An 18616-nucleotide genomic window follows, 5' to 3' on the forward strand; every position below is an offset into this window, starting at 1 on the left:
ACTTCACACAGCTGTGGTGAGCCTGAGACACGGTAATGCATGTGACATGCTCAGTCAGTGGCTGACTTCAGTCGAGTGCCCTATAAACGTCAACTGTTATTATTCTCCCAGAGTCCACTACTTGGCCATTTTTATATTTGTGATGAAGAGTTGGGAGGAAGTGTTGTAAAAGCCAGGGACAATGTGGGATGGGAATATCAGTGACCAGAGCTCAAGACAAGTTGGCAAAGTGACCAAGGAGGTTACTTTTTTCTGGTTTCATCCCTAGCTCCTTGCTTTCCCCAAAGGACAGGGCAGGTTCTGCCACCAGCCCAGCCCCAGGCCCTGTCCTTTTGATGTCAGGTCATTTTAAGAGATGGACAGCATTGGGTGACACAGCTTCTACGTGACTCTTGACTCTACATGTCAGTGAGCGCCCTCCCAGCCGCTCAGACCCAAGATCAGATCATCATGTCGTCCACCATACTTTCTCCTCTCCCTCTCTCACCCAGGTCTAAATGATCTCCAAGCTGTCTCCACAGGGCCCTTCTCTCCACTTCTGCTGGTCCCACCTCACCCCAGGGAAGCATCATGTCCAACTTGGATTTACACAAAAGTCTAGGCTCCGTCTCACCCTGCCCAGCCCAACCTCCAGTCCACCCCCCACCCCACGTCTTCTCTCCAGCCCACCTCCACCCCCACCCCCATCTGACTGGGAGCAACCTGAGCACACAGGCACATCTCAATCACCTCTGTAGCCCTAGGACCTGGCTTAAGGCCTGGCCCAGTCAGTACGCTTACACTGAGGGGTAAGAACATTAGGCTGGAAGAGTGTGGAGGGGCAGTGTGTCCAAGCAGTTAGACCAAGACCATTCATTATTCACTGGCATCCCCCTGGTTCCTCTCCATTTCCCCTACCAAGAGATCTGTCCAATGCATTCAGGTTGGGGCTGGCAGTGACAGGTATTCCCTATTCTCAGGGAGGGAGAACTAAACTCCCCTTTGGTGGGTGATTCTGAGTAGTCTAAACCAGCCATGGTAATCTCACCTACCTTGGTAAGTGATTAGTTCAGGAGCTGGCTATGTTTCAGCCAATGAAATATAAGCAAATCTCTATTAGGTAGGGCTTCTAAGAAGATTTCTTTCCCTGAATAAAAGTGACAGGTGCAGTTGGTACAACTCTCTGCTCCCTTTCCCAAACACTTCCTCCTGCCTGGTACCCAGATATGATGTCTGGAGCTGTGGCAGCCATTTCATGACCATGAGGCTACAATCCCAAGAATAAGAAACCACATATACTGAAGATGGTAGAGCAGAACCAACCTGGGTCCTGTGAGATAACATGGACAGCTGAATCAGGGCTAGCAGGTGCCTACTTCTGGACCTCTAGTCAGGTGAGAAAAACAAATTCTGTTTTTTCAGGCTATTATACACAGTGTTCTCTGTCACTTGCAGCTAAACACGGTCCAAACCAATATAGACAGACCTGGGTTCAAGTCCGAACTTTGACGCTGATTGGCTAGGTGACCTCAGACAAGTTTGAGCAACAATTTCTTGTAAAACACAATTTCTTTATCTACCAAAATGGTTCATATAGCAGAGGGATTGAATCTGTCTTATTCAGTGCAGAGCCTAGTACGATAGTAAAAACTGCTAATATTTTTCAAAACTTATATCTGCCAGGTATCAGTCTACAAAGTTTGCACGAATTGTCTCCTGCAATTCTTATCACATTCTTAAAAGATACCTACCAATATTATCATGTCCAGTTTTGCAAATGAGAAAACTGAGGCACAGAGAAGTTAAACAATTTGCCCTAAGACACACAGTTGGCAAGGGGCAGAGATGAGATGTGCGTTCAGTCAGATTCCAGATCTCATCCCATTAACCATTGTGCTTCTCTGGTCTGGCACAAAATAGGTGCCCAATAAATGGTTGTTGAGTAAATGAACGAATGCACTGAGTTGCTTAAGGACACATGGGCTTCTAGTCCAGCTCCTTTCACCACTAACTCAGCTTGTGAGGGGGTGGCTGTGGAGACTCAGTGGAGAGTGGACAGAGCCCCTAAGCCTGTCTCCTACTGACCCACCCACACACACCCTCACCCACCCAAGGCTGCATCTCCACCAGCTCACTGGACCTTGGGTGCGTCACTGGGCTCAATCTGTCTCACACCTCAGACGCCTTCTTTGTTCCTTCTGTGATTGAGATAATGCATTTGCTCTCATGTTAGTTTTTATTACTTATTGATTTTCTCCAGCCTGTCTCATTCATGTCCATTTTTATCTGCTTACAGTAGTAGAGCCACTCAGTGGCAGAAGCAGGGTGTAAAATTTTATGACCACAAGCAAGGACCCATATTAATAGAGGCCACTGACTTTTGAGGGGGCAGGGGAAAGGGCCTACCCATCACTCTGGCTGCCATTAGCTGGAAGGGCCTGAGAAGGTTTTATCTGATTTCCCAGTAGAAGAGATTGAGATGAGCTGGGCCTCTGGGAAGCCATTAGGTGGGTCTTGGGTCTGGGTCAAGGATTGGGAGTGTCATCTTGAGTGGCCAAAGGCAAATGGTCCTGAGGGTAAATGCAGGGTCATGTCTGAGGTGGAGACTGAGGGAAGGATTGGGATGAGAAGCCTCAGCAGTGGTCAGATCAGATGGGTGATTACACGGCAGGAAATAGGAGGTGAAGCCAGAAGTCAGCCCCCAATCCAGGAAGGAAGACTCTGAATTGGGAGCTTGCAGTGCATCATCTCACTAATCCACACACACACACACACCATGAGGAACAAGGCCAGAGCCATCTCATAACTCAGCCAGGGCACAGCCAGGCATGGTGGAGCTGAGATGTGAACCCACAGTCTGATCTTCCATCTCCAACCATCATACCACATTCCTCCTCAGGTAGGGCCATCATGGTGGTAAACCCTCGTGGAACCCCAAAGGGAGATCCTGGGAGGTTGTGTTGTGAGGGAAAGAGCACTGTGTTGTAGTGTGGAGGCCTGGGTCCACCTTCCATTCCACCACTTACTAAATAGAGCCCTTGACAAGTCCTTTACCTCACTGAGCTTGCTTTCCTCTTCACTGAAGATAAATAATAATAGTACCTATCTCTTGGGGTTGTTTGGGATGGCAGGTAATAAAGTTCAGCATATAAAGCACCTCTCACAAAGTTTGGTTCCCACCAGGGCTCAATAAAGGCCAGCTTTGTGATGCTATTGGCCATGATGATGATGATAGTGGTAATAATGGTGATGGTGAAGATGATGATGATGTTAATCTTGATGGTAGTGATGATAGTGGTGATGTTGGAGATGATGGTGGTGATAATGATAGTGGTGATGACAGTGATGATGATAATGGTGAGATGATGATGGTTGTGATGACAATCTCAATGATAAAAGTAATTATGAGGATGATCAAAGAGGAAGAAGAGAATGCAGGCAGAAGACCACAAATGACAACTGACCCTCCCTAGTACGAAGACACCACCATGGTGTTGTGACTGTTTCCTCCAAAGCTCTCCTCCTAGCTGCAATTCATTTTGTTTTTGCCTTGTGTTGGAGTCGTGTTTGAAACTTACTGGACAATAATTTCCCTGACTTCAGGAACTGAGCCTGTTTCATTCATAGCTCTATCCCCAGCACCCAGCTCAGTGCCTGGAACACATCAAGGGTATAATAAGCATATGTCAACTGACTTGAGGAGGAGAAAAAATGTAGGAATTAGCTTCCTCATGGGCCTTTATCCCTGAAGATTCATAGACTTCTCTCCTCCCAATGTTCCTCTACTCAGGCTCCCCATTTCTGAGTCTCAGAGAGAACACTGAGAGGGTTTGGAAACTCTCAGGAGCCATTTTCTTGGGGGCTTGGCCTCCTGAACTTCCTGCCTGACCTGGGGTGGACAGCTCATGCACCAAAGCAGTCAGTGACAATTTGCTTCTTGGTGATCTTGACTTTTCTGATGGGGAGAAAATATTATCAGTTCAGGGAGTTAGACAGACTTCAAGATTCATGAGGCTCCCTCCAAGGATGTCCATCATAAGTTTTCATTAGATGTCTCCTGGAGTCCCTCAGAATGCTGAAGACTCTGCCTCCTCTGATCTTCCAGGTAGCCTGGGCTTTCTGGAGGGTTCCTGGAGGATGGCATGGTTGCAGGACAATTCCATTGTGCCCCTCCATCTAGGGTCTTGTCCACCCTCTCCTCTGTCCTTTCCAGCATGAGTGTGCACCCTATACGCCCCCATCTTTCTGCATCTGATCTCCAATTGAGGGTCAAAGTTTGCACATCCAGCCTTTGTGAGAGTCAATGGGACCCAACAGTGGAGGCCTCAGTCTGTCTGCAGTGACCCTCACTCTTCTGCAGCCTGCAGTCATTGGGCTGGAACTAAATCCTATGTTTCAAGTTCCAAACAAGAATAGGAGGGAGACTTGCTCTGCCAAATGCCAGAGTGACTTAAGGATTCATTTCATGTATTATCACTGTTCTGAGCAAAGAATGAGAGGAAAGTGCTTCCCTGTGTGTTGCCAGGCTCCCCTCTGAGGGCGGGGGTGAAGTCTTTAAGTAATGGAGTATGAGGGACACAGGGCTGGGGAGACAGGCAGGCGTCTCTAACTTACAAGGAAACTCACATCCAGGGAGGTTGTTGTTGTTGTTCTTGTTAGGTGCTGTCGAGTTTGTTCCAACTCATAGCGACCCTAGACACAACAGAACAAAACACTGCCCGGTCCTGCGCCATCCTTACAATCGTTGTTACGCTTGAGCTCATTGTTGCAGCCACTGTGTCACTCCACTTCTTTGAGGGTCTTCCTCTTTTCCGCTGACCCTGTACTCTGCCAAGCATGATGTCCTTCTGCAGGGACTAATCCCTCCTGACAACATGTCCAAAGTATGTAAGACGCAGTCTCGCCATCCTTGCTTCTAAGGAGCATTCTGATTGTACTTTTTCTAAGACAGATTTGTTCGTTCTTTTGGCAGTCCATGGTATATTCAATATTCTTCACCAACACCACAATTCAAAGGTGTCAATTCTTCTTCGGTCTTCCTTATTCATTCTCCAGCTTTCACATGCATATGATGTGATTGAAAATACCATGGCTTGGGTCAGGCGCACCTTAGTCTTCAAGGTGACATCTTTGCTCTTCAACACTTTAAAGAGGTTCTTTGCAGCAGATTTACCCAATGCAACGTGTCTTTTGATTTCTTGACTGCTGCTTCCATGGCTGTTGATTGAGGATCCAGGTAAAATGAAATCCTTGACAACTTCAATCTCTTCTCCATTTATCATGATGTTCCTCACTGGTCCAGTTGTGAGGATTTTTGTTTTCTTTATGTTGAGATGCAATCCGTACTGAAGGCTGTGGACTTTGATCTTCTTTAGTAAGTGCTTCAAGTCGTCTTCACTTTCAGCAAGCAAAGTTGTGTTATCTGCATAACACAGGTTGTTAACGAGTCTTCCTCTAATCCTGGTGCCCCATTCTTCTTCATATAGTCCAGCTTCTCGGATTATTTGCTCAGCATACAGGTTGAATAGGTATGGTGAAAGCATATATACCCTGACACACACCTTTCCTGACTTTACACCAATCGGTATCCCCTTGTTCTGTCCAAACAACTGCCTCTTGATCTATGTAAAGATTCCTCAGGAGCACAATTAAGTGTTCTGGAATTCCCATTCTTTGCAATGTTATACATAATTTGTTATGATCCACACAGTCGAATGCCTTTGCATAGTCAATAAAACACAAGTAAACATCCTTCTGGTATTCTCTGCTTTCAGCCAGGATCCATATGACATTAGCAATGATATCCCTAGTTCCATGTCCTCTTCTGAAACTGGACTGAATTTCTGGCAGTCCCCTGTCAATATACTGCTGCAGCTGTTTTTGAATGATCTTCAGCAAAATTTTGCTTGCGTGAGATATTAATGATATTGTTCTATAATTTCCATATTCAGTTGGATCACCTTTCTTGGGAATAGGAATAAATACGGATCTCTTCCAGTCAGTTGGCCAGGAAGCTGTCTTCCATATTTCTTGGCATAGACGAGTGAGCACCTTCAGCACTGCATCTGTTTGTTGAAACATCTCAGTTGATATTCCATCAATTCCTGGAGACTTGTTTTTCACCAATGCCTTCAGAGCAGCTTGGACTTCTTCCTTCAGTAAAGAGGCAATGTTTTTCCCAAGCCCAAGAGACTTAGACAGACGTCAAGATTCCTGAGGGTCCTTCCTGGAGTGTCCACCATGAGGTCACATAGCACTTTGACACTGAAGCTGGAACCAGACCTCAGCTCTCCCAGCCCAGTGGTCTTTCTAGGGCACCACACAACTCAATATTCACACTCTAGAAAGATGTTTACCTGTGTTTTATTGACTGTGCAAAGGCATTCGACTGTGTGGATCATAACAAATTCTGGATAATACTTTGAAGAATGGGAATTCCAGAACACTAAATTGTGCTCATGAGGAACCTGTACATAGACCAAGAGGCAGTCATTGACCAGGACAAAGGTATACTGCATTGTTTAAAGTCAGGAAAGGTGTGTGTCAGGGTTGTATCCTTTCACTATACTTATTCAATCTGTATGCTGAGCAAATAATCTGAGAAGCTGGGCTATATGAAGAGCGGGGTATCAGGGCTGGAGAAAGACTCATTAAGAATTTGCAATATGCAGATGACACACTTTGCTTGCTGAAAATGAAGAGGACTTAAAGCACTTACTGATGAAAATTAAATACCACAGCCTTCAGTATGGATTACGCCTCAACATAAACGAAGCAAAAATCCTCACAACTGGGCCAAAAAGTAATGTCATCATAAACAGAGAAAATATTGAAGTTGTCAAGGATTTCATTTTCCTCGGATTCACAATCAACACCCATAGAAGCAACAGTCAAGAAACCAAAGGACGCATTGCATTGGGCAAATCTGCGAAAGACCTCTTTAAAGTGTTAAGAAGCAAATGAGTCACTTTAGGAACTAAGGTGCAACTGACCTAAGCAATAGTGTTTTCAATAGCCACATGCATGTGAAAGGTGGACAATAATAGGTAAGATAATAGGTAAGACTGAAGAAGAATTGACACCGTTGACTTGTGGTGTTGGCAAAGAATATTGAATATACCATGGACTGCCAAAAGAACTAATATATCTGTCTTGGAAGACATACAGCCAGAATGCTCCTTAGAAGCGAGGATGGAGAAACTTCATCTCATATACTTTGGACATGTTATCAGGAGGGGCCAGTCACTGGAGAACGACATCATGCTTGGTAAAATAGAGGGTCAACCAGACTTAATGGTCTGACTGAGGCTAGAAGGACCCTAGAGGTCATGATCCCCAGACCTTCTGTTAGCCCAAGACAGGAACCATTACCGAAGCCAAATCTTCAGATAGGGATTGGACTGGACTAATGATACTGGTGAAGAGCAAGCATCTTGGATCAAGTAAAAACATGAGGCTACGTGGCCAGCTCCTGTCTAGAGAAGAGATGAGAGGGCAGAGGGGATCAGAAGCTAGCCGAATGGACACGAAAACAGAGAGCAGAGGGAAGGAGTGTGCTGTCTCATTAGAGGGACAGCAACTAGGAGGAGTATATAGCAAGGTATATATAAGTTTTTGTATGAGAGACTGACTTGGTTTGTAAACTTTCACCTAAAGCACAATAAAAAAAAATAGAGGGTCAGCAAAAAAGAGGAAGACCCTCAACAAGATGTATTGACACAGTGGCTGCGACAATGGGCTCAAGCATAACAATGATTACGAAGATGGCGCAGTACCAGGCGTGTTTCATTCTGTTGTACATAGGCTCACTATGAGTTGGAACCGACTCGATGGCACCTAATAACAACAAGATGGGGGGGCGGGGAGAGGGAGGGCACGGCGGGGTGTGCTTGGTGGGGGGGACAATGGGAGGCGGTGCAGAGGGCCTAGGCCCATGTGCTCTCCGAGGACTCGGCCTGGCCTCCCTGGTTTCCTGTTGCACATGTAGGGCCTGGCACAGCAGATGAACATCTGTTCCGTGCAGAACACCAGGCCCTGCCCCTGAGCTGCCAGGGCTGAGTGGGGAGATGTGGGCTGAGCGTTCACTACAGCACATTCCCCTCTCCTTCCCCATGGCCAGCAGTCACATCCATAAAACCCCTGTTTCCCTCCTGACACCAGAACAACTTGGCAAAGACTCTGAGCTAAAATAAATAAATACATACATAAAAACACAGCTGGTTTTCCTCTGACTTATTGGTCGTTGATCCAAGCATCGTTCCTACTTTTCCAGTAACCTTAAATCACCAGTCATCTGTCCCTCCCTCTTCCTCCCTTCAGAACAGAAAGGCCCTGGCTCTTTTGGAAAACAAAGGAATGATCAGAGAGCCAATAATTGGAACATATCACCTGCCTCCAAGGGGACAGAACAGCCAAGAAGAGGCCAGCCCAGCCAAGCTGTAGGATGAGGGTTGAGCTTGGTGCAGGGTGTACCCATCCCTCACAGGTGGCAGCAGTGTGCTGGTGTGTGCTGCCCCCCCCCAACTTTGGATACCCAGGGCAGTCACATCCTGTGACCTGTAATCCTGAATCAGAGCCCCACAGAGGTAATCACATGCACCGAGAGTCTGCTCTGGTGGTCGTCATCTGTGCTCTCAGGAGACACTGCTGAGTACCTGCTCTCAGCAGTCACTGTGCTAGGCACTGTCAACACAGCACCACACAGAGCTGACACCCTAGTGCAGGAGACAGACTGCAAACTGATAAATGAAAAGGTGTCTAAACATCAGGAAATAATAAGGCCGTGAGGAAACACAGAACAGGGTGAAGGCGGTGAGGAGTGGAGGGGAGAGAGGCCTTCGAGGGGGAAACATTTGAGCCACACCCCAGGGCCAAGGTTCGGCACCAAGGCCACTCCCCCAGTCAGCATTGTCCTGCCAGAGAAGTCCTGATGTACAACCTTCTTGGCAAGGTGCTGGCATAGCCTCACTTTGCCCAGTTCCCTCATCTGTGACCTGGATGGGGCTGCTCTTCAGCCAGGTGGTGAGGCCCGAAGGGGTAATGGGCAAAAGAAGACCTCACATCAGGGCCTGGGGTCACGTCCTCAAGATGCCACTTGGGGCCTCTCTTCCCTGTCCCCATTTAATAGCCACTGCCCCCACCCCCCCCCGACATCCCTCCATTTACTATCTCTATGACCATCCCACCCCCAACTGACATCCCTCCATTACTGCCTCTGCAGGGAGATGGTCTCTCATTCACCTGTCGCATGGGGGCTCAGCTGTTAACAAGCACATGTCCAGAGCTGGCTAGGCCTGGGTCTGAATCCTGGCTTGGCTGCTCACTGTTTGCATAAACTTGATCATGTTTCTTCACCTCCCTGAGTTTCAGTTTCCTCACCTGTGAAGTGGGCATGCCAATGGCACCTGCCTCTCTGGGATGGCAGATGGAAGATGGGTGAGGGGATACCTGGCACAGCGCCTGGCATGCCATGAGCCCTACTAGAGCATTTCCTCTGTGTGGTGTGTGACGTCAGAGACCTCTCTTCCTCGACCTGAGCCACAGCACTTCCCTTCTCTCTAACACTGCCCTTGGCCCTCTGTGTCTCAGTGAGCTGCTGCCACAGCCTCCTCACTGGTCCCCCTACCTCCATACTCCAGGCTGTCTCAAAGAGATGTTTTCTTAGTCACAGACCTGATCTGATCACTCCTGGCTTAATGGTTCTTTTTCAATGGTTCCCATCACCTACCTAATAATGTCCAAGCCCCTTAGCCTGGCAGCAGGGGCAGCCCCAGAACTTCTACATGGGAGGGCTCAGGGACAGCGATCTCATGGGGGGAAGGGTGAGAATTCATCTTAGATCGTATCTTACAGATCAACCAAAATAGCAGAACTTCCTAAAGATACTTCTATGTGTTCTTCACATACAGATTCAGGAGATGTTGCTCATCCATACCATCCATACCGTCAACATTATCATCATCATCATCACCATCATTAATCTTTGGGGTGGCTTGGCAGGATACCAGTTGGTTTATTCAACAATATGTCTACAAGCATTTATCGAGCACCTACTATGTGCCTTGTATTGCTCAAGGAGATTAAGGAGTGACTAAAGTCTCCCAAGCCACCTGTTGGGCTACTGTCCCCTGAATTGATGGTTCCTCCATGATGTAGCCCTGCTCACCTCAGCAGTCACACTCCCCACCCTCACATGGTAATCCCCCCTCTCATCTCTTCTCATCTGGGCATCCCAGGATCTTTGGAGAATTCACAGAATTGTAAACCTTATATTGGAAGACATTTAAGAGATCATTTACATCCCACCTCCCAGCCCTTGCTGCCATCCTGGAGGCAACTTGGAGTTTACTCTCCCCACTTTTCAGAGACCCTAACTGGGCCCTGGGCCTCCTGGAGCAATGTAGTTTCTATTAAATAACCGAGTGCTTCATCAAGCATTTATTGAAGCCACCCATACTCCAGGCTCTGGAGACCTTTTCTCTAGAGGTGGAGGACACAGAGATATATCCTAAGGATGCAAGTGATTAGCGCTTTCACAGTGGTGCCACCTCTCCAGATCAAAGGGACCTAGGAAAGCTTCCCAGAGGAGGTGACACTTAATTTGGACCTTGAACTAAAAGTGCATTATTGTTTTTAAAAGGTGCAGGGGCGACAAATGAGGTCACTCCAGGCAGAGGAGGCAGCAAGACCAGTTAGGGAAGCATCACCATGAAGAGCATGAGCTTTACAGTGAGGGAGGCCAAGTTTCCAACTGTGCGATCAGTGCTGTGTGACTCTGGGGAAGTTCACCTCTCTGGGCCTCCATTTCTTCATCTGTAAAATCCTACTTCAGGGGAAAATTTTGAGGGCTAAATGAGTTAGCACACAGATCCTCACACAGACTCCGTGCTCAGTGACATCAGTTTCCCACCCAGGGGGGCAGAGCCCAGAGGGAGAGCCCAAAGGTAGGGGTGGGAAGACAATCTGGTGCAGGGGAGAGACTGGGCCCGAAATCAGACCAGAGGGGCTCAAAGCCTGGCTCTGCCTCTTGCTAGTCTGCAACCTCGGTGTGTTAGCCCCCATCTCCTCTGAGCCCAAGTTGCCAATCTGTAAGTGGGGAGATTCAGGCCCACCTTGCCGAACTACTGAGTAATGAATGATGATGCAGGCAAAGCACCTGGAGCACAGAGCAAGTGCCCATGTGAGCATTGTTTGATGACTTGGCTGCAAGAAACTCAGAAGAGGTGTGAGGGGCTTGGGAATTATCACACAAGGTGATAACTGAAATCTCAGGAGTGATGGAGACTCTCAGGGAGGATGTGTGGGAGGAGAAGAGATGAAGGCAGAAATAGCACCAAGGGGAACCCTGGAATCTCTGACTTGATTCTGCCCACAGACTCCTAGGAAGTCACAGAGGAATCTGATTTTGGCTGCCACAGGAGATGAACACAGAGCACAGAGAAGTAGAAGCACGTCCTCATCATGAAGGAGACAGAAGGCAGTGGTTAAGAGGGTAGGTGTGGGGCTCAGCTCCCCCTCTTACTCACTCTGAGACCCTGAGCAAATATTTAATCTTTTTTGTGCCTCGATTTCCTCATCTGTAAAATGGGAAGCTGTACCTGCCAGACAGAGTAGTCATGAGGGTTAAATGAGATAATCGTTGTAAAGATCTGTACTCATCACTAAGCAAATGCTTAAATGAGTTAGATGATGGTGGTGGGTGATAGTAATGATAACAATGATGATGGTGATGATGGTGGTGAAGATGATGCTGATGATGCTATTGAAGAAGACCAGAGGGAAAACCTTTGGAAATGGTGGTTCGGTGTATGTGTCACCAGGAGGGCTCCAGCATGGTCTAGATGAACCTCAGGCTATCCCAGGTTATTGAGAGAGGCAGGAGTATAGATGGAAGGCCCTTGGCCCTTCGAAGTTCATGTCAAGGAAATGGCCGGGTCCTCCCAGCTGCTTCTGATGGTTTCTGTTCCAAGGAATGATGTGGATAGATATGAGCTGGGGTGGGGTGGCTAGATATGAGCTTTCATGCCCACATCAGCTCCACAAGCTGTCTTTCAGGTTTTCCATCAGGGTATGTAGTCATGTGTGTAGAGTGGCTAGAACATAGAACTTCCATGAACTCGTAACTTAGTTGTGATGATGATGGTTGATGGTGATGGTGGTGATGACCGTGACGGTGCTGAGGATGGTGATGAGAATGGTCATGAACTATACAGACTTAACATGGAGAAGATGGTTGGCTAGGGACATAACTTGTAACCACCAGGGGAGCACCTCCTTGTTGATAATTTCCAGATGTTCTCAATCTGCCCCTCACAATTCTTACTGTTGTCCCACATCACCTGCTGTATACGAGAGGCTTCAAGAAGCCCCTGGCTTTTCTGAATTCCCTTGAAGAGGACTTGGGGCTCAACTTGGCTAATTCCATCTCTGGTCATTGACCACTGTTCTGCCTCCCAAGGAAACCCCAGTAAGGGCCCCTGGGGCTCTGGAGGGATGTCTGGTTCTGCTCTCACCTAGGAGTAGGGCTGGGAAGATGCAGGTAGGCAGGATGAGACAGGGGTGGGCAAGGCTCAGCCTTCCCAGCTTGTTAGTGGGAGACCAACCAGCCCTGCCCTGAGTCAGTGTGTTTTCCGGATCTAATCAGCAGTGCAGATAATTAAACTCTACACCCACCACAAGCCCGCTCCCCGTGAGCGTTTCTGTTCTAATACTGCTCAATATGAAATGACTCCTGTCCTCAAGGCTAGAGTCAAGGAGGCACAAATCAGAGATGGGAGCTATAATTACCAGTCTGATTACACGGTGTGAGTTAATAAAAAATGAAATAAAAACTAAGAATAATTAACAACTCTGAGTTATTTTTGCTCTATAAAAGAACAAGGGCTTTTTATTATTTACTCCCTTCCCATTCCACTTATTCATTCCAGGTTATTTGCTGAGCACCTACTTTATGCTAGGCACATGCTGGGTACAGGGGTGAGAAATAAACAAGTCAGACATTGCCCACTCTCTTGGGGCTCACAGTCAGGAGGGAGACATAGGCCTTCAAGGAATAGTCACACAGACAAATGTTCAACTATACGTTGGGATATGGCCAAATATGCCATGTACAGGAGGCTATGAGGAAAGATAATGAAGGGAACTAACACAGATGGAGGGGGAAGGTCTTAGGAGCTGATATTTCAGTTGAGACGTGAAGGAGCTGGCTACCTGAAGAGTGGGAGGTCGGAGTGATCTAGTGGGCAGGAACAGGCTGTGCAAAGGCCCTGGGATGGGGAGGGATGTGTTGGAGGAACTAAAGAAGGTACTGGGGCACAGCTTGTGATGAAGAGGGAGTCTGAGGGAAAGGAGGCATTGGCCAGACCCTGTACCACCTCATGGACCTTGGCCAGCAGGGTTGGATTTACTCAAGGTTTCCCAGGCATCACTGAAGGATTTTAACCAAGGGGGTCTATGAACAATCTGTCAGTTTGTTGTACTGTAGTGGCTTGTGTGTTGCTATGATCCTGGAAACTATGACACTGGTATTTCAAATACCAGCAGGGTCACGCATGATAGATAGGTTTCAGCAGAGCTTCCAGAATGAGACTGACAAAGAAGAACGATCTGGTGATCTGCTTCTGAAAATTAGCTAGTGAAAACCTATGGAACACAACAGACTATTGTCCCACATAGTGCTAGAAGATGAGCCCCCTAGGCTGGAAGGCACTACAAAATGGCCGCAACAATGGACTTGAGCATACCAAATATCATGAAGATGGCACAGGACCCTGCAAGGTTTCATCCTGTTTTACATAAAGAGTTGACTCAGTGGTAACTAACAACAACAAAGCAAGATGGTGGCCTGATCAGTTTTGCGATTTAAGAAGATCCTTCTGGTTCTTCTGTGGAGGCCAGAGTGGGAGCAGGGTCCCAGAGGGAAGCCCACAGCAGACTTACAGACAAGAGCAGGGGTGGCGTGGGCCAGAGCAGGGCTTGTCAGAACAGGGAACTGTGGTGGCTCCAGGTGGTGTTTTGGAGGCAGAACCGACCGCCTCTCAGCCCGTCTGACATCATGAGAGACCCACAAGTGTGTAAGTGGACACCCCAGCCTAAATGTCAAAGCACTGTCCATACCTGCACAACCAGTCGGGATTTGAGCCCAGGTCTCATGTGAGAATTAAATGAGCTCATACCCGGGAGGTGCCCAGCACACGCCGGCTGCGGCTAACTGGCGATTGATCTATGCTGTGTGTGGGTGATTCCCTCCTAGTGACCCCCACCTGTGCTGGAATAGAACTGTGCTTCATAAGGCTTTCAATGGCTGATTTTCAGAAATAGAACTCTAGGCCTTTGCTCTGAGGTGCTTCTGGGAGGATTCAAACCTCCCACCTTTCTGTTAGCAGATGAGCTGAGGATTCCCTGATAATGATAATGACCAACATGTATTAACAAATTGTGCCAGACGCTGTGCTAAGTGTTTTGCATACATGGTTGTTGTTTATTTTCTGTGACATCCCTGTGGTATAGGAACTATTACTTTGTCCAACTTCATAGTTGAAGAAATTTTACATCTGGGCCAGAAGTTGGCCCAGATCTTTTGGCGTCCAAAAACCACATCCTCAACCACTCTGCTATTTTGCCTCCTATTAACCACCTCTGTTCAACTGTCCTCTGTGCATACCTCCAGTGACAGGGAACTCATTACCCCTCCAGGGCCACCTCTCCAGCCCAAATTTGGACACACCTCTCCTTCACAGAGGAGTCCTTGGGTGGCGCAAATAGTTAAGCACTTGACTACTAACCATAGGGTCGGAGGCTGAAACCCACCCATAGGCACCTTGGAAGTAAGGACTGGTGAACTGCTTCCAAAAGGTCACAGCCTTGAAAGCTCTACAGAGTGCAGTTCTACTGTGCACACATGGGGTTACCATGAGTTGAAACTAACTCAGCGACAAGTAACAACAACACCTTCTTCTCAGGCATCAGCCCATTGATCCCAAACACGCCTTGAGAGATGCTGCAGAGGAAGACAAACCTTCACTGAGGGCTCCTGGAGGGAGCGTGAGCAGCTACCCCAGTGGGACAGCGATTACGCAGGAGTGGAGAGCCTCCGAGCAGGAAACCACAGATGCGGCCCATCCTGATGAAAGGAGGGGTGTTTATCCTGGGGGAAGGTATAAGCTGGAGGAATTGGGAGCAGGCCACGCAATAGAAAATGAGAACGATGCCCAGAACACTGGGCAGGTGGGAGTGAGGGATGAATTTACAATATAGAAATACAGTTCTCCTAGGATTAGAGTTATGGAGCCTAATAAGAGTGGATCGTAAGTGCTGTGTCTTTATTTCCTTGGCTCTTCTCTCTGAAAACTTATTCGGCAAAATGTGCCTTGTGCCATCCATCTTCCCAGATGGCTTTTTAAGTGAAGCTGTTTGCTAAGTGGGAGAAGAGAGGGGAGACTGAGCAGAAGGGGCGAGCAGACAGAGCCACTGCAGAGCCAGGTAGGGGGTGGGAAGGCGACACAGCAGAAACAGCAAGTGAGGCGGGGAAGGGATGGGAGGGGAGCAGCAGGAAGATCCTCCTGTGGGCAGAGCTGGGCCTCCTAGCATGGGGTCCTCAGGGCTCAGCTGAGTCCACAATGACCGGAGTCCCAATGACAATTGCTGAGTGTGCCCAGCACTGGGGTGAGCTCTCTGGATCACTGGCCCCATACATCCTCACACAACCCTGTGCGGTGGGTACAGAGACCATGATCATCCCACAGAGAGAAGCTCAGAGAGGTGCAGGGACTTGCCCAAGGACACCCAGCTGTCGAGAGGCAGACCCGGGATTTGAGCCCAGCTCTGTCTGACTCCAGAGCCCCAGCTCTTAACCAGGCTCTCACACAGCCTCTCCCAGATTGTCAGCGGGAAGGGCCTTAGAATCAGCCCCACCGCAGCACTCAGGCCCCCGGGGCCTCAGTCTCTCCAGCTGTCCAGCAAGGCAGAAGGTGTAGCTCAGTGGCTCTTAAGCCTGACTCCACATCAGAATCTCTTTTCAGCGATACTAAGGCCTGGTCCCCACCTCAGAGCCTCTGGGGGTGGAGGTCTCCCCACACCCTCTAGCACACAGCCGAGGTTGAGACTCCAGAGCTGCACCAACCACCTCCTCCTACAGATGAAGGAACCGAGACCCCAGGGGAGTGGCCCTTTCATAGGATCGCACAGCAGGGTGGAGGGTCTAGAACCTGCATCCCACTCTGTCGCATTCTCAAGGTGAGTGTTCCGAAGACGATCTCCAGAGAGGCAGGAGGAAATAGAACTTGCTGTCACCGCACATCCGCGGCAGCCTGGAGTGAGGGCCGGTGATGGATCCCGTTTCCACCTCCGCATCTAGAGGCCTCCTCCTTCCTCAGTTCAGCCAACCCCCACCCCAACCAAGCCGGGCTTTGGGGGCCATGATGGATCACCCTCTGTCTCTGCCATACGTGGTGCATCCACCATCCCACACCAGTGCCCCCATCCTCGTATCTGCAGCAATGGCTCCATAATGATTATGAATGGAAAGACGAAAAAGGTGCGGGGGGCAGGGGGTGGGGCTCCAAGACAAGGATATCACCAGGAAATGCCGCAGCAGCTTCCTCTTGTGGCAGCCCATTTTTAGGCCTGGCATTATGTTTTCCAAATTATCAAATTGAACACACACACACACCTTTGTTGTTTCTTCCCTGAGGCAAAATGGACTTCTCAGGTTCCTTAAAAACCAAACCCATTGCCATCGAGTGGATTCCAACTCATATAGCGAGTCCATAGGACAGAGTAGAACTGCCCCACAGAGTTTCCAAAGAGTGCCTGGTGGGTTCGAACTGCCGACCTTTTGGTTAACAGCCGTAGCACTTAACCACTATACCACCAGGGTTTCCTCAGGTTACTTAGCCATCTCCAAATGTAAGGGGAGAGACAGGAACGGCCGGAAAATCTCAGTGGTAGAGATGCAGGCATCACACTTGCAAATGGGCATTTGGCCCCATTTCCTAGAGGGGCAGGGCAAGGAAAGGTCTGAGGCCAGGAGGAGGTTCTCAAGATGGAGGAAGAAGGAGAGGCCACCGCAGCCTTGCTCCTGCTGACTTGGCCCTGGGGCCTCAGACAACAGGGCCAACTGCATAGCCAGGCAGAGGCTCCTCCCTAGAGGCCACTGGCCTCTCCATCAGCCTCCCTTAAGAGCAGCTTCCTCATCTGTAAGGGACATAATCAATCCTCCTCACAGGGCTTCTGAGAGACTCAGGGGTCTGACCCTGTGCCTTGCTGAAGAGGCCTTGATAAATAGGGGGAGTTTCACGGGTACTTGGGCCAGTCCTATGTCATCTTCATGATCCTTGCTATGTTTGGGTCCACTGTTGCAGGTATTGTGTCAAACACTCTCATTGAGGGTTTTCTCTCATTTTCACTGACCCTGCACTTCACCAAACAGGATGATCTTTACTAGAGATTGGTCTTTCCTGATGACGTGTCCAAAGTAAGTGATCTAAACTCTCACCATCCTCACTTTTAAGGAGCATTCTGGTTGTATTTCTTCTAAGATTGATTTGTTTGTTCTTCCGCCAGTCCACCATATATCCCATATTCTTTGCTAACACCAAGGGTCAAACGCATCGATTCTTCTGTCTTCGTTTTTCACTGTGCAGCTTTCTCATGCATATAAGATGATTGAAAAGACCACGGGTTATGCTAGGTGTACCTTAGTCATCAAAGTGACATCTTTGCTTTATAACACTTTAAAGAGATCTTTTGCAGCAGAGTTGTCTGATGCAATACATCATTTGATTTCTTGACTACTGTTTCCATGGGTGTCGATTGTGGATCCAAGTAAAATGAAATCATTGACTACTTGAATTTCATCTTTATTTATTATGATGTTGTTTATCAGTCCTTCTGAAACCCCAGGAACCCCTCAAAAACTAGGGAGGGCACAGACACGGCAGAGGGAGTACGGACTTCATTTAAATCTCTTTTATGATACTTGGAACTAACAACACATTGGCTAGGTCTTGCCTCGACCACTGGCTCTGGGCGCAGACAGGCAAGTGACTTGGGGACAACTCCTGAGGATGGTAAAGGGCAAGAAACCCACAGCCCAGTGGGCATCTGGTAATGATGCTGGCAACAATGGTGATAACCCATCTCCTGTGGGCCAGGTACCATGCCAACTCCACACTCTATGTCTCCCAGAATCCTCACCACAGTCTCATGAGGAGGGACCCCATTTGAGATAAGGAGATCAAAGCTCAGGGAGAATCCATCACTTGCCTATCCCCATTTTGGGGCTCTCTTGGCTCTGGTGTTGCCTAGAACCCCCAGATTTACCGTTAGTACAATGTAAGACCCACCCGTTTTCCGAGGGGGGCATAGAAAAGGTAAGTGTCTGATTAGAGAAAATCTGCAGAGGCAGATGTCAGTGAAGATGGAGTACTGTGTCCTCCAAGACCAGCTTTGTCAGAGGTGGCCATTAGGGGACAAATGTGGCCCGGCTGCACACCGTCTCAGGATGCACTGAGGAGATTGCTAGAAGGGCAGTGGAGTGAAGGGAGAATCCATCAGCCCAGGACAGCATAGGGTCTGTGATCTCTTGGGGGGTAAAGGACAGGGAGGGCAGGGCTCTCAGGGTCTATTCCTAACCCAG

This window comes from Elephas maximus, chromosome 3, assembly GCF_024166365.1.
Source record: "Elephas maximus indicus isolate mEleMax1 chromosome 3, mEleMax1 primary haplotype, whole genome shotgun sequence".
NCBI classification, from domain to species: Eukaryota; Metazoa; Chordata; class Mammalia; order Proboscidea; family Elephantidae; genus Elephas; species Elephas maximus.